Here is a 16,649-nt window from a genome sequence, read left to right as displayed (position 1 = left end):
AGGTTCACACACTGCTCCATTGTTCCTATTCCCCTACGGAACCCATACTGCACAGGGGACAGGATGTTATTCTCCTCGGCCCAGGCTTCCAGTCTCACTAATAGGGCTCGACTAAGGATTTTAACTGTCGAGCCCAGAAGTGAGATTGGACGATAATTCCTTGCCTCTGACCTGGATCCTATTTTGTTTGAGGGGTATAATAATTGATTGGCCCCATGTCAGTGGTAAATTACCTTCCACCGCTGCATTAAAATAACGAGTCAAGATTGGGGCCCATAGTAATATTTCATGTTTATAAAAGTCCATGGGTACCCCATCGGGCCTAGGTGCTTTACCCCCCCTTACTGTTTTTGATTGCCTCTGTCACTTCATTTAATGTTAAAAACAACTGCATTTTCTTCCATTTAAAACATGAAATAGACCCATCTGGATTAAAATCGGAGTTAAAAATCTCAGAGAAGTGTGCAATCCATGCAAGACAACTGACGTGGGAACTGACCGCAGGAATATTTTCATTCTTTAAGAATGGGCCATTTATAATTTCCCAGAACAATTGATGGTTTTTAGTTGCAACAGCCATATCAAGTTTGTTCCAGGCATCATTCTGTAACTCCCTTTTCCTAGTTGACAAGGCCAATTTGTAATTAACACGTTCTTCTCTAACTCTTTCTTTATCTCTGGGTTTAACATCTAGTACACTTTTCAACCTTTTCAGAGTCTTGGCACAATGTTTGTCAAACCACACAGATTTGTTTCTTTTAATCCTTCTATTTCTTTTTAACAAGGCATTTTCAACTGTGCATGTAATTTTCATAAAATTAGAGAGAACGACTGATGCTATCACATTAGGTGCAAGGCAGTATTCAACCTCTCTGGTGCATTTACAAATGACATCCTTTGTTAACTTGTTAGGGTCAATTTTAGCCCATTTAATTCTCGTACCATTTGGTCTCACAGCAGAAATCCCATGGACAGGACTACCGTGCACAACGGTTTTTGGGCCCCAGCCCATTAACTCCACTGAAATGCTGTTGTGATCACTCACAGGCTGCTCTATTACCCAAACATTGGAAAAAACCGAACCATTAGACAATAAAATATGGTCAATATTAGAATGGGCATCTCTCCCCCTAAATGTTGGGCACATTTCGTTATTTTTGTTTTTTGTACATTCAAGCAGTTCCAGATTAAATTTGGCTATTAAGTTATTCAATGCGCTGCCATAATTACTGTACGGGAAATGATTAACGTAGACGCTGTCACCCCCTGCATAATCCTCGTGATGACCACAAATCCCCTTCCGAGCATGTCTACAGGCTTGAAAGTTAAAGTCGCCTGTCCACAGTATTGCAAAATTGTTCTTAGAGAGAACAATTGCAGCTTCAATAGCAAATTCAACGTCAGGGACAATCTTATCTCGTTTTGGGCCCACAATATTATTATAAAAATTTACAATAATTAAGTCCCTGCCATGACTGTGTGTTAGTCGCAATACAGACGCATGCTGGCAAACTACAGTGTGTCCCCCAGCATTAAATTCCGTTAATTTAGTTGAAACCAAAGTCAGTAGGCCACCCTTAGCTCTACCAGCCTTGGAAGCTACTGCTGCCACACTATAGGAGGTATAACCTTCAACTTCTATTTGTTCTGTATGCCATGTCTCTTGTAGACAAATAATATCATAACCACATGTGATGAAGTTATCCCAAAACGGGGTGCATAATTTTGAAGCGATTCCCGCTATATTCCAGGTACCAATTATAAGGGAGTCAACACAATTGGTACCTGTACTTTCAGGGTGATTAGACAAAGGTGAGGCTTCCAAACTTACAATCGGAATAACGTTAACATTAACATTTGTTGCAGTTATATTATCATCTATGACATTATCTGTAACAGTACCTGTACATAGCACATTATTTGACAATAATAGATGTGGTTCAGTTATAGTTTTTACACAACTTTCATCACCCGACTCCTTTTCCAAGGTTAATGTATCACCTATTTCAATGCTTCCAAAATGCGGGGTCAAGGGTAGATCAGCCAGTCAGTCATTCTCCTCAAGTGAGTTGAGCAGCTGAAATCTATTAGAAGTTGGGACCAGAAAGTTGTCATATAAATTAGGAAGTAAAGGGGGACAGATGGGTACGACATTAGGATACTTAATAAAGGCCGCTTTTGGATGTTGGAAATTATGTGTAATAATTTGTCTTCCTGACTGTTTCCTATAGAAGTAGTCTAGTGGGAACAGCGTGATGTTATATTCATGACTCGATGGCATAGGTGCGTGTAAGATCGAATCTCTCGCCCATTCTGTGGTCCTAAAATGTATGATTATACAGTCCCCATCTATCTCCTTTTTATTTGGTCCCACCCAACCTACCCTCTGTGTGGTTATAATCTCTTCAGCACCTCGCATTGGGAAACCACAGTTTTTCACCAACCAGTACAAGGTTTTATTTTTTAAGGTTTCTTGATTTTCAAATTGGTTGGGCAACAACTTGGGGACATTAGCGAGTATTGCTACAAACGGTCTACAATCAGGTGGCAAATTAATTGTGGCTGGAATGACGTTATTAATATGGCGCCTCGGTACAGGTAGGCTCTGAATATTATTTGCCGGGTCATTGGTGTTTCTTTGACCCCCAACTACTTTTTGCCCACCCACTATCTTAGGGATGGTGGGTGTTGGCCTCTGCCTTCCACTTGTAGAAGGTACCGGATTTGCCGCCACAGTGGGCACACTTGGAGTACAATTTACTGTATTTAATTTGTTTTTGCTCAGATTCCCAGATTCTACATTAGTTGTGTGGGGTCTGACTTGCGTGCCCAGGTGTTCTAAGATGTCCAAGTTGGCTATGCCCAATTTCTCCAGGTTCTCTATTTTTAGGTCTCGCCTGTCGATGCGCATGCGCATCGAGCAAGGCGAGAGTATTGCGAGTTATCCACTCTTTATCTACACTGCAAGGAATCGTGGCGATTCCTTGCAGTGCCCGTGACTTTTAAGGTCAATGCGCATGCGCATTAAGCTTATGCGCATGCGCATTGACCTTAAAAGTCACGGGCGCGTGCATGTCCGTCTTTCCTCCTCCCTCCCCTCTCTTCCCTCCGGCTTGTTTGTTGATTTGACCCGCTCCGCCCCCTCCCGCCGTGTCGCATTTCTCCTCCCCCCTCCCCTCTCTTCCCTCCGGCTTCTTTTTTTGTTTATTTTACACGCCGTGTCTCCGATCCTTTCGCTTGTTTTTTTTTAGATAGACAAAGAGCAGCGTATTATCTCTGGCCTCACTTCCTAGCGTCCGTGTGTGCTCACTGTTCAGCTCTGGTATACGGGGGCCCGAGCAGCGGCCCGCACCACGTCCTCTGCTGTGCTCTGTTAGTAAGGGGATCCTCCCCAAAGTGTGTACTCGCTGCCTCTGCCCCTCCCCAAGTGTCGAGGCTGCTGAGTCCAGTCCAAAGGCGCCACGATTTCTCTCCGGCCTCAAAGAGCAGCGTATTATCTCTGGCCTCACTTCCTAGCGTCCGTGTGTGCTCACTGTTCAGCTCTGGTATACGGGGGCCCGAGCAGCGGCCCGCACCACGTCCTCTGCTGTGCTCTGTTAGTAAGGGGATCCTCCCCAAAGTGTGTACTCGCTGCCTCTGCCCCTCCCCAAGTGTCGAGGCTGCTGAGTCCAGTCCAAAGGCGCCACGATTTCTCTCCGGCCTGTAAGCTCCCTCATGCAACTCAGGTGAGCCATGACCTTCGGTCATCTAGCCCGGTGGCCTCACATGCTGCCATTCGCTCCAAGATAGCAGAACGGGGATTAGACAGAGGCGGAGGTGCAACACAATAGGACTGCACTGCACCAGGCTACCATCCTGGGAGAGCCAGCCTGAAGCAGGACGTCGCCGCCAGTGCGCTCCTTCGTTGGATATGGCCACCGCTGGGTCTGCTCAGGCTGTTTTGCCGCTGCATAGAGTTTTCTCGCCAGATGCCAGCAGTCAGTCCCTCACCCTCAACCCCTCACCCTCAACCCCAACCCCTCAACCCCAACCCCTCACCCTCAACCCCTCACCCTCAACCCCTACCCCTCAACCCCTCACCCTCAACCCCTCACCCTCAACCCCTCACCCTCACTCACCCTCACTCACCCTCACTCACCCTCAACCCCTCACCCTCACCCACACTCACCCACACTCACCCCCACTCACCCTCACTCACCCTCACTCACCCTCACTCACCCTCACCCTCACTCACCCTCACTCACCCTCACTCACCCTCAACCCCTCACCTCACTCACCCTCAACCCCTCACTCACTCACCCTCACTCACCCTCACTCACCCTCAACCCCTCACCTCACTCACCCTCACTCACCCTCACTCACCCTCACTCACCCTCACTCACCCTCACTCACCCACCCTCACCCACCCTCACCCACCCTCACCCACCCTCACTCACCCTCACTCACCCTCACTCACCCCCACTCACCCACACTCACCCACACTCACCCCCACTCACACTCACTCACACTCACTCACCCACCCTCACTCACCCTCACTCACCCTCACTCACCCTCACTCACCCCCACTCACCCTCACTCACCCACCCTCACCCACCCTCACTCACCCTCACTCACCCTCACTCACCCTCAACCCCTCACTCACCCTCAACCCCTCACTCACTCACCCTCAACCCCTCACTCACTCACCCTCACTCACCCTCACTCGCCCTCACCCTCAACCCCTCACCCTCACTCACCCTCACCCTCACTCACCCTCAACCCCTCACCCTCACTCACCCTCACTCACCCTCACTCACCCTCACCCACCCTCACTCACCCTCAACCCCTCACCCTCACTCTCACTCACCCTCACTCACCCTCACTCACCCTCAACCCCTCACTCACCCTCACTCTCACTCATCCTCACTCACCCTCAACCCCTCACCCTCACTCACCCTCACTCACCCTCACCCTCACTCACCCTCAACCCCTCACCTCACTCACCCTCAACCCCTCACTCACTCACCCTCACTCACCCTCAACCCCTCACCTCACTCACCCTCACTCACCCTCACTCACCCTCACTCACCCTCAGTCACCCTCACTCACCCACCCTCACCCACCCTCACCCACCCTCACCCACCCTCACTCACCCTCACTCACCCTCACTCACCCTCACTCACCCTCACTCACCCTCACTCACCCTCACTCACCCTCACTCACCCACCCTCACCCTCACTCACCCCCACTCACCCTCACTCACCCACCCACCCTCACCCACCCTCACTCACCCTCACTCACCCTCACTCACCCTCACTCACCCTCAACCCCTCACTCACTCACCCTCAACCCCTCACTCACTCACCCTCAACCCCTCACTCACTCACCCTCAACCCCTCACTCACTCACCCTCACTCACCCTCACCCCTCACCCTCAACCCCTCACCCTCACTCACCCTCACCCTCACTCACCCTCAACCCCTCACCCTCACTCACCCTCACCCACCATCACTCACCCTCAACCCCTCACTCACCCTCACTCTCACTCATCCTCACTCACCCTCAACCCCTCACCCTCACTCACCCTCACCCACCCTCACTCACCCTCAACCCCTCACCCTCACCCTCACTCACCCTCACTCACCCTCACTCACCCTCAACCCCTCACTCACCCTCACTCTCACTCATCCTCACTCACCCTCAACCCCTCACCCTAACTCACCCTCAACCCCTCACTCACCCTCTCACCCTCAACCCCTCAACATCAACCCCTCACCCTCACTCACCCTCACCCTCACTCACCCTCACTCACCCTCACTCACCCTCACCCACCCTCACTCACCCTCACCCTCACTCACCCTCAATCACCCTCACCCACCCTCACCCTCACTCACCCTCACCCTCACTCACCCTCACCCTCACTCACTCTCACCCTCACTCACCCTCACTCTCACTCACCCTCACTCACCCTCACTCTCACTCACCCTCAACCCCTCACCCTCACTCACCCTCACCCACCCTCACCCTCACTCACCCTCAACACCTCACCCTCAACACCTCACCCTCACTCACTCTGACTCACCCTCACCCTCCCTCACTCACCCTCACTCATCCTCACTCACAATCACTCACACTCAGTCACCCTCACTCACCCTCACTCACCCTCACTCACCCTCGACCCCTCACTCACCCTCACTCATCCTCACTCATCCTCAACACCTCACCCTCACCCTCATCCACCCTCAACCCCTCACCCTAACTCACAATAACACTCTCTCACCCTCACCCTCACTCACTCTCACTCACACTCACCCTCAACACCTCACTCACCCTCAACACCTCACTCACACTCAACTCCTCACTCACCCCCACCCTCACTCACCCTCAACCCCTCACCCTCACACAGTGCAATAGGTCTCGCAGGATTTTTAGTTAAAGCTTTTACATTTGCTTATTGCTTTTTTTATTTGTAATTCTTTTGCATTGCCTACAAAAAAATAAAATGCAAAAGATTTACAACAAAAAACCTATAAACAATTCTAAAAGCACTAACTCTAATGCTGCGAGACCTATTGCATTTCTAATGCTTGTTTTACTTAGAGTTTCTAGGGATACCATCACTGGTGCAATATAAGTTTTTACCACTTTCTCGAGGCATGCTGTGAGTACCTCGACACTTGTTGGGGTTAGAATTTCTAGCAATTGTGTATCCTTTACATGTCTCCCTCCACTGTTCAGCTGTATCTCACCCTCTCTTTCATTGGTTTCTAATGTTTGTATAGCCCTCTTCTTTTTTCTTCTGTATGTTTTAGGCTGTTTGTTAATTATTATTAACCTTTTACGACTTTGGGTAAACTTCCTTTTTGAGGGTACAGGCTCACAGTCAGTTTCACTACTTGACAGACTAATATCACTAATTTGTACAGTTGGAATGACAGTATTGGTATCACGGCCATCCAATTCCATAATGTTTACAGGCACATCACTATATGTTTGGGGCTGTGGCAATATACTAGCTGACAGGTCAGGTGTTATTGACAGTCTACTTTCCCTAGTACAAGAAACAGTAGGTACTAAAGGTTGTGGTACATCAGGTTGGCTTAAGTCATACCTTGGCAAACCGGCAAATGATTCCAACAAAAGTGAATCATGGGACATAGTTGTTTCATTTGTAACGCTAACATGTGTATTGATAATTGCTGGCGTTTGGCTAATTAAACACATACTCGCCGGTAAAGAGAGTCTTCTTTCCGTATTTTCGATAGCGTTAACAACCACTCCAATAGTTTGTTGCAGCATCCTGTCAATTGCAGTTAAGGTGGGTAGAGGGGTTTTCGCCAAAGTTTGTTTCCTTGTGGTTGAGCGTGTATGCATCGGTGTTTTTCTATCCGTCACCCTGCTCTTACTTTTACTTTTGACTTCCATCAGGCCGGTTACAAACTGTTATATTTAGACATCCACAGGAAGGGATGATTACCTTGAATATGCGGGGGTGGCAAAAGTCAGGGGGGTAGCCCGGTCCGGTCTCCTGCGGTCTCTGAGGGCCTCAGAGGGCCTCAGAGGGCCCGCCCTTTGCCCGGGCTTAGCCCGGCGCGTCCCGCGCGCGTCCTCGCAGGACGAGGGAGTGGGTGGGTCTTTATGCGCCTCCTGGCGCTGCGCAGTGATGGTGGGGGAGGCGTCCTGAACAAAGGGCTGCTGGGGGCTGTAGTTTTCACACTCCCGACCGGCGGAGCCAAGCCCGGCCAGCCGGAAGTACCAGACGATGGAACGCAGCAGCGGAGCTAAGCCCGGCCGCCCCACAGTCACAACTCACGGGCAGCACGCCTCAGCGGAGCCTCAGGAACAGGAGGTAGGCTCGGCCGGCATGTGCAGCTTCCAGTTAGACCACCACCCGGTCCTCAGCAGTGGGTGGGTCTTTATGCGCCTCCTGGCGCTGCGCAGTGATGGTGGGGGAGGCGTCCTGAACAAAGGGCTGCTGGGGGCTGTAGTTTTCACCCTCCTGACCGGCGGAGCCAAGCCCGGCCAGCCGGAAGTACCAGACGATGGAACGCAGCAGCGGAGCTAAGCCCGGCCGCCCCACAGTCACAACTCACGGGCAGCACGCCTCAGCGGAGCCTCAGGAACAGGAGGTAGGCTCGGCCGGCGTGTGCAGCTTCCAGTTAGACCACCCAATAGTCTTTTTAAGCCAGCCCTGCCAAGTATCACGCATCAGGGCTTGGACTAATACATTTTAGGGTCGGTGTCCTCTCGTAACCAATTTTCTAGTGGGCCTGTGCCTGTCAATTGGCTTTGAGGCCATCATAGTCTTTCTGTCTGAGATGTTTATTTGTGGCCATTCTAGCCTTACCTCAAGTGGTAAAACGTCTAGCAATCCAGTCGCCCCCTTAATTAAAGAAGTAACAGCATGTTGGAGCTAAAAGAATATAGTTCTCTGGGTGTTTTGTAACTTGTATTTGACATGCAATTGTGTAAATGGTACTTAATATCTACGAAGTGAACTGACGAAAAAGGTTTATTCATTCAGCAAAACAATATGGCTGTGCCCCATACTAAAGATACATAGAAAACATATATGCTCATGCAAGGCAATACTGTGAGCTACATAGGTCTGTTTAGCCACTCATTTAATACAAGGATTTCAACAGGAGTTAAGGGAATATTGGGTGCCCACCACGAACCTCAAAACTCAAAGGTACTGAAATACATCAGTTATGAGGCTTTGAAAATTATAATAGTACTACAAAAATGCCTACCTAATTCCAAATGTTCATCAATATTACAGAATATGAATGACCTACGATTTGCATCAAAGAAGTCTAAAAAGCACAGACCTCCGTGGGACCTCTATCATGGTTCAGCGAAGGGCGAGCTTGCGTCTGACTCTCCCAATCGCTATTGTGATTGCCATTCTGGAACATGATCAGGAGCGCCAGCCATCTTCTGTGAGAGACCCGATCCCCAAACTAGGAGGACAATGAAATAGAGAAGGCAAATTAAGCCGGAGGCAACAGGAATACCCTGGGTATTATTACTAACTGCGGAACTTCCAGGTGGTGCTGGATATTTAGAGTATTCTTATTGTTCGGGTTTGAGTTCAGGCAGGTGGTGAGCTTCGGACCTCTACTACTCTCCTTGAGCAGTTTACTAAGGTAATGTGGTTTTGCGCTGGGAGGCAGTGGGGGTGGGGAGATGTGGAGAGGTTTGTTTCTTATAGTTATTGTTGTTTCTAGAAGGAGACCCTAACACGTTGTCCTACCTACACCACCGGCAGGAGGCACCCACACATACAGTTCCACACCTTTGGAAAATGGCATTGCCCAGACCCCTAGGTGATACAGGTCTCACGGTCCTGACGTGGCACGTCAATGGCCTGGGTAATAAAGTCAAGCATGGTCTAGTGGCCTAATACATTGAACGGCTACAACCTGACATTGTCTTCCTCTAGGAGAAGCATTTGCAGGGGACACTGGGGAGGGGGGCCTACACTACGCTAGCGCATTTAGGTTATACCTTCAGGTCCGAGGGGGACAGTTATTAAGAAGACCCCGCTGTTTCAGGTGACCAAAATTTTGACGGATCCCAATGGTAGATTTGTGGGACTGCAGGGCTACTGGTATCGGACTGATATGACACTCTTGAGTGTTTATACCCCACCCCTGCTACAAGCACCTACCCTAGCCAAGGTTAACAACATCCTCCTGAAGGCGACCTATTCATTACATATACTGGGTGGGGACTTTAACAATGTCATGACTACAGACCCTGACGCCTCTAGGAACACTGCTGCCCCTCAGGTCACGACATTGGTGCATTTACCTGACACATTGGGCATGTCTGATTTGTGGTGACGCAAGCACCAGGTGGACAGACAACACTCCCACTTTCCTTGGACACAATAGGGTTTATTCTAGGTTAGACTATGTGTTTGCTCCGGCGGGGAGGCTGGAGACATCGTTGTAGAGGAATATCCAATTACATTCAAAATGATAAATCAGAGACGGCAATCCTTCTGACGGGGTTTATTCCTTAGATACATGTCTTGTCAGTAAGAAGCCAGCATAATGAATGTTTAACCCCCGTTCGCTTTCCACCTCTCAACCATTTTAACCATTGAAAACATTACAACATGAAGACTACACGAGACAACCACGAGCTGTGACAGAATGTCACACTCGTGATTTCACACATCTAAGTTCCCACACACCTTCCCCCCTTGAAAGAGAAAAAACTAACAAAAAAAAACAACATGATGAATAGAAATATGATTGTTACTTCATTACAAAATCTTTGAACCTTGCAGGAAGGCGATGGTTACATACAATTTTAGCAGGAAAATTCTCAAAATTACAGAAAGGAGGATGGTTCCCTCGGTCATTATGTTGACCAACATCAAGAAATACATTACTGTTCTAGTCTTCTTGAGAATTAGTTACACCCCTAAACAGAGAAACTCTGTTTAGATTCCAAACAGGACCATCAATTCTAACAGCATTCTTGAAGACTTCAGTGACTCTTTGGTGCTGACCAAACAGGTAAACCCTTTGCAATACCCTCTTTTTTTAATGCAAATTAAATCGGCAACCATTATTTCCTGTTTGCTAATATAACCCATTTTTTTATAGCATGTTTCATCTTGTTTTTGTACATCTCTACTCTGCGTTGGACTGCTTCATAATCCACTTTAAAAAAAACATTGTTTTCACTTAGATTTTCTTTTAACCACCAAGGAGCCAACTTGGTACTAGGTTTGCGCCCTCTCAAAAGTTCAAATGGACCAACCACGGTAACAGAATTGGGAGAAGTCCTATATGCCAACAACATTGACTGCAAAGCATTACGCAAATTTAAACCACCCTTTATTGAAAGTGGAATAGCTTCTTTCATTACACGGTTGAAACGCTCAACGTGGCAATTGGCCTCGGGGTGGAAAACAGCAATTCTTCTATGAATAATTCCACATTTCTCAAAAAAACTTTCCATTTCCTTACTAACAAATTGGGATCCATTGTCAGTGACAATTTCTTGGGCTATTTCTTCCCTACAAAAAATTTCATCTAAAAATTCAATAACTTTTTGTGAGGTGACTTCCTTGACCGTTTTTATCTTGGGCCATTTTGAATAATAGTCTATAAGAACTATGCTAAAAGCTTCATGCTTGGGTAAAGTATTACATGGACCAATAATATCCAAACCAAGTTTACGCCAAGGACCTAAAGGAAAATCTGTAGGATGAGGTTCTGTACGTAAAGGAACAGCTGACTTGTCACTATTTGAACATTGAATGCATGAACGTACAAAATGGCGTTCACGTTGTATCAGATAACGTGAATACAGAGGACTGTGTACGTAATCACACAGTGCGACTGTGAGATTCTTGGTTGCACATCACAGATGGTTCTCAGGAGGTTGAATGATGTGAAGAAAGAAGTTCAAGCAGAAATGGAACTCCCCTGCCGCTCGAATAATGCGTCCAAAAGAAAACTCCACACACAGTCCAATTCACGGTACGTTTACCATGTTGTTAGAAGGAAACTCCAGAGAAAGAAAAAAAATCCTAGGCAGGCAGTAAAAGACCAGCCTAATTGATGATCGCTAAAACTCAGCTGCAAATGCTTTTGGTGTAGGTGGCGTTGTTAAAAAAAATAACGAAGAATGCAGAAATCCCCTTCATAGTGTAGAGAAATATCCAATTACATTCAAAATGATGCAGCAGAGATGGCAATTCTTCTGACGAGGTTTATTCCTTAGATACACGTCTTGTCAGTAAGAAGTCAGCATAATGAATGTTTAAACCCCATTCGCTTTCCACCTCCCAACTATTCTAACCATTCAAAACATTACAACATGAAGACTATGCGAGACAACCACAGACAGAATGTCACGCTCGTGATTGCACACACAGTTGATACTGAGATTTACTTCACTAAAAATTAGGGAACCGTTTCATCCGAGTGACATTGTGAGACGTGTACAAGACCGTACTTCGCTATCAGGACCAAAATATGATCGCACAAAACAAAAAACATTAGGTAGCAGAACTTGAGAATCTGAAGCATCAGATCCTGCAATTAGAAGGGGAGACAGGGTCAAGAACAGACCCCTGTGTTCTTAGTCTGCTTGTTGCGATATGAACTGAATACCGAGATTTAGCGCAGGATGGGGCGAAAAAAACAAATGCTTGTCACACTGCACCACCTGTTAAAGACGGGGTAAAGCAGGCAAAATCCTGGCATAGCTGCCCTGTTGAGTACCGCTCCTTATTGGAATAGGGTCCAAGATATAGGAGCTGGTCTTAACTCTAGCAGATGGGGTGGTATAGAGCAGCTTAATCAGCAGTATGATTCGGGCCCAATGAACAAGTTACTTACCTTCGGTAACGATATATCTGTAAGAAACATTAGTTAGTGTTAGATTCCTTACCTTAGAATATCCCCAGGCGTCAGTCTGGATCCGGAAACTTTTGCGTAGCAGTACCCTTGCGCGTCGGTAGGCGTCGTCTGCAGGCGTCTCCTGCGGCTCCGCGTCCGTCGTCGGCGTCGTGCGCCGTGATGACGTCGCTGGAGTATATAGACGCCGCCTCCGCGCGCTGACGTCAGTTCTTTGTACACAGCTTTTCCGCGCCAGAAGACGCAGAGCCATGAGAGAACCAACACTGGTGCCATTTGAAACTAGGGCCCTGAAAGGGATGTCCTTAACCCTAGGTATCAGTTCGCAGAACGGGGAGGATGGGTGGGTTCGGTAAGGAATCTAACACTAACTAATGTTTCTTACAGATATATCGTTACCGAAGGTAAGTAACTTGTTCATCTGAAAGAAACACGTTAGTGTTAGATTCCTTACCTTAGAATAGATACCCCAGCAATACCAACCCCGGTGGTGGGTCTGCGAACCAATACATTCCTACACCAGAAAGTCCTGGAGGACAGAACGGCCAAAGAAGCCATCCCTCCGGACTTGACTGTCCAGGCAGTAGTGCCTCGCAAAGGTGTGCAGCGAGGCCCACGTAGCCGCTTGGCAAATGTCCTGCAAGGGGACTCCCCGGCCCAGGGCAGTAGTAGCCGCCGTGGCCCGAGTGGAATGGGCCCTCAGCCCAACAGGAGGCTCCTTCCGAGCCAAAGAGTAGCACGCTTTGATGCAGAGAACGACCCACCGCGAGATGGTCCGTTTATGTACCGCCCGTCCCTTCTTCGCACCCACGTAGCCAACAAACAGTTGGTCATCCACCCGGAACTGGCGTGTGCGATCCATGTAAAATGAAAGCGCACGTTTTGGGTCCAGACGATGGAGCCGCTCTTCATCCTTTGAAGGATGCGGAGGCGGGAAGAAGGAAGGGAGGGTGATGGACTGCCCGATAGGGAAAGCAGAAACTACTTTGGGCCGGAAAGAAGGTCTAGTCCTCAGAACCACCTTGTCAGGATGGATGGACAAGAAAGGAGGTTTGACAGAAAGAGCCTGGAGCTCACTCACCCTCCTGGCAGAGGTGATGGCAACCAGGAAAGCCGTCTTTAAAGTCAGGAGACGGAGAGGGCAAGAATGAAGGGGCTCAAAGGGAGCACACATTAAAAAGGTTAGAACCAGGTTCAAGTCCCACTGAGGCATCACAAACGGAACAGGAGGATACATGTGTGTGATGCCCTTCAAGAATCTCGTTACAATTGGGGACTTGAACAAAGAAGGCTGATCAGGAAGCCTAAGAAAGGCTGAAAGGGCAGAAAGGTAGCCCTTGATAGTGCCCAGAGCAGAGCCCTGCTGGGCAAGAGAGAGAAGGAACAGAAGAACCTCGGAGAGAGGGGCAGAAAGAGGATCCACAGCCTTTGCTGTGCACCATGCCACAAACTTGTTCCACCGACAGGCGTATACCGATTTCGTGGAGGGACGCCTGGCTGCCAGAATTACATTACAGACTTCAGGAGGCAAGTCAAATGGCCTCAACTGCCGCCGCTCAATCTCCAAGCATGGAGGTGGAGACTGGACAGGTTCGGGTGGAGGACCGTCCCCTGTTGCTGCGACAGAAGGTCCTCCTGAAGAGGCAGACGGATCGGGGGACCGACTGACATGCTGAGTAGCTCGGGATACCAGTACCTTCGAGCCCAGTCCGGAGCCACAAGGATAACTTGGGCCCGGTCGCGCCTGATCTTCTTCAGCACTCTGGGCAGAAGTGGTATAGGCGGAAAGGCGTATAACAGACCGCAACTCCACTCGCGCTGAAAGGCGTCGCCGTGCGAGTGCCGTCTTGGAAACTCCAACGCACAGAACTGATGACATTGCGCGTTCTCTTCTGTGGCGAATAGATCTAACCAAGGCTCTCCCCATTTCCGAAAGAGGCCTTGCGCCACGTCCGAGTTCAGACGCCATTCGTGATCCATCGAGCACCGACGGCTGAGTTCGTCCGCCCTGGCGTTCAGAGAACCTGCCAGGTGTTGAACCGTCAGAGTCACGTCCTGACGTTCCAGCCACTGCCAGAGGCGCAGAGCCTCCTGGCAAAGGGTCCACGACCCCACCCCGCCTTGTTTGTTGCAATACCACATGGCAGTGGTGTTGTCCGTGAACACCTGCACTACACTCCCGTTGACAAAGGGGAGGAATGCCTTCAGTGCTAGACGAATCGCCCGTAGCTCCAACAGGTTGATATGGAGCCGGGACTCCGCCGGAGACCAGATGCCTCTGATCTCCGCCTCTCCCAAGTGGCCTCCCCAGCCCTGGAGGGACGCGTCCGTCACGACAACGTGCTCCGGTTGGGAAAGGGAGAGGGACTTGCCCCTGACCCAATCGCAGTCCGTAAGCCACCACTGCAGTTGTCTCGCAGTGCCCTCCGATATCAAGACGTGGTCGGACAAGTTGCCCTGATGCTGGGCCCACTGAAACTTCAGGTCCCACTGCAGAGCCCGCATCCGCCACCGGGCGTGATGCACCAGAAGGATGCAGGAAGCCATCAGCCCCAGCAGCCGCAGCGTCAACCTGACCGAAACCCGGGATAGCGGCTGAAAGATGGGAATCAACGCCTGAATATCCCGGATCCGCCGTTCCGGAGGATAAACCCGAAACTGCGCCGAGTCCAGAACCGCTCCGATGAAAAGGAGCTTTTGAGAGGGACACAGGTGTGATTTCGGCACATTGATGGAGAACCCCAGGTCGTGCAAGAGGTCTGCCGTCATCTGGAGGTGGTGGACGACTGTCTGGGGCGAGCCTGCCTTCAACAACCAGTCGTCTAGGTAGGGGAAGACTGAAACCCCTAACCTGCGCAGATGGGCTGCGACCACCGCCAACACCTTTGTGAACACCCGTGGGGCGCTGGTAAGGCCGAAGGGGAGCACGATAAACTGAAAGTGCTCCTGGCCTACCGTGAACGGCAGGTAACGCCGGTGGGCCGGCAAGACGGGGATGTGAAAATACGCATCCTGCAAGTCCAACGCTACCATCCAGTCTTGCGGGTCTAGAGCAGCCAAGACCTGAGCCAATGTCAACATCTTGAACTTCTCCTTTCGGAGGAAGCCGTTGACGTTCCTTAGGTCCAAGATAGGACGTAGGCCCCCTTTGTCCTTCTTGGGTACCAGAAAGTAGTGGGAATAGCAACCACGTCCTACTTCTGGCCCAGGAACGCGCTCGATGGCCCCCTTGGCCAAGAGGGCCGTAACTTCCTCCCGCAGAAGTTGCAAGTGGTCCCCCGACACACGGTGGTTCTGCGGTGGCATGGCTGGAGGAGAGGTCTCGAAGGGGAGGGAGTAGCCCCTTCGGACGATTTGCAGCACCCACCTGTCCGATGTGATCGTGCGCCAGCGGGCGTGGTGATGGCGAACCCTGCCACCCACTGGCGTCACGTGGGCCTGAAAGCACGGACTAGGAGCATTTTGAGGCAGATGCTGCGGGGGGAGATGTGGCCTGACCCCGCCGTTGACCCCGACCGCCTCCACGGCGGTTTCCACGGCCGCCACCGCGTTGAAGTGATTGCTACGGTGCGTGGCTGGCAGCACGTGTGGGGGCGCCCCTTCCGTGGCCACGAAAGGAGCGAAACGAACCCGTTTGCTGGCGCTGGGTCGAGAGACCCAAGGACTTTGCCGTGACCCTGGAGTCCTTGAAGCGTTCCAGCGCGTGGTCCGCCTTGTCACCAAACAGATGACAGCCATCGAACGGCATGTTCATCAAAGTGTTCTGGACATCTGCCGAGAAGTTGGCGGATCTCAACCAGGCGTGGCGACGAATCGCCACCGTCGTGGACATCGCTCTGCCTAGCGAGTCGGTCGTATCAAGACCACATCGAATAGAATATTTAGCTGCATCTCGGCCCTCAGCTACAGCTTTGCCGAGTTTTGCCCGCACCTCCATGGGGCATTCTGGCAGCAGCTCCGCGACCGTATCCAACACAGAGTGGGTGTAGCGGCCCAAGAGGCAAGCGGTGTTGCAAGACCGCAGTCCTAAACTCAGGGACGAGAAGACCTTCTTGCCATATTGGTCATACCTCTTGGATTCCCGATCGGGCGGGGCCGACGGGAATGCGGACTGGGAGGTAGAGGCCTGGATCACCAGGCTCTCAGGGGTGGGGTGGGTGGACAGGAACTTGGGGTCGTCCGGACAAGGACGGTGGCGTCTGGCCACGTTCCGATCAACAGGCGCACCTGAAGAGGGCCTGGACCACGTGCCCAACAGAACGTCTGATAAGGCTTTGTTAAACG

This window comes from Lissotriton vulgaris, chromosome 6, assembly GCF_964263255.1.
Source record: "Lissotriton vulgaris chromosome 6, aLisVul1.2, whole genome shotgun sequence".
Taxonomy (NCBI): Eukaryota; Metazoa; Chordata; class Amphibia; order Caudata; family Salamandridae; genus Lissotriton; species Lissotriton vulgaris.
The sequence above is the reverse complement of the archived record's forward strand: the minus strand, read 5'-3'. Positions refer to the sequence as shown.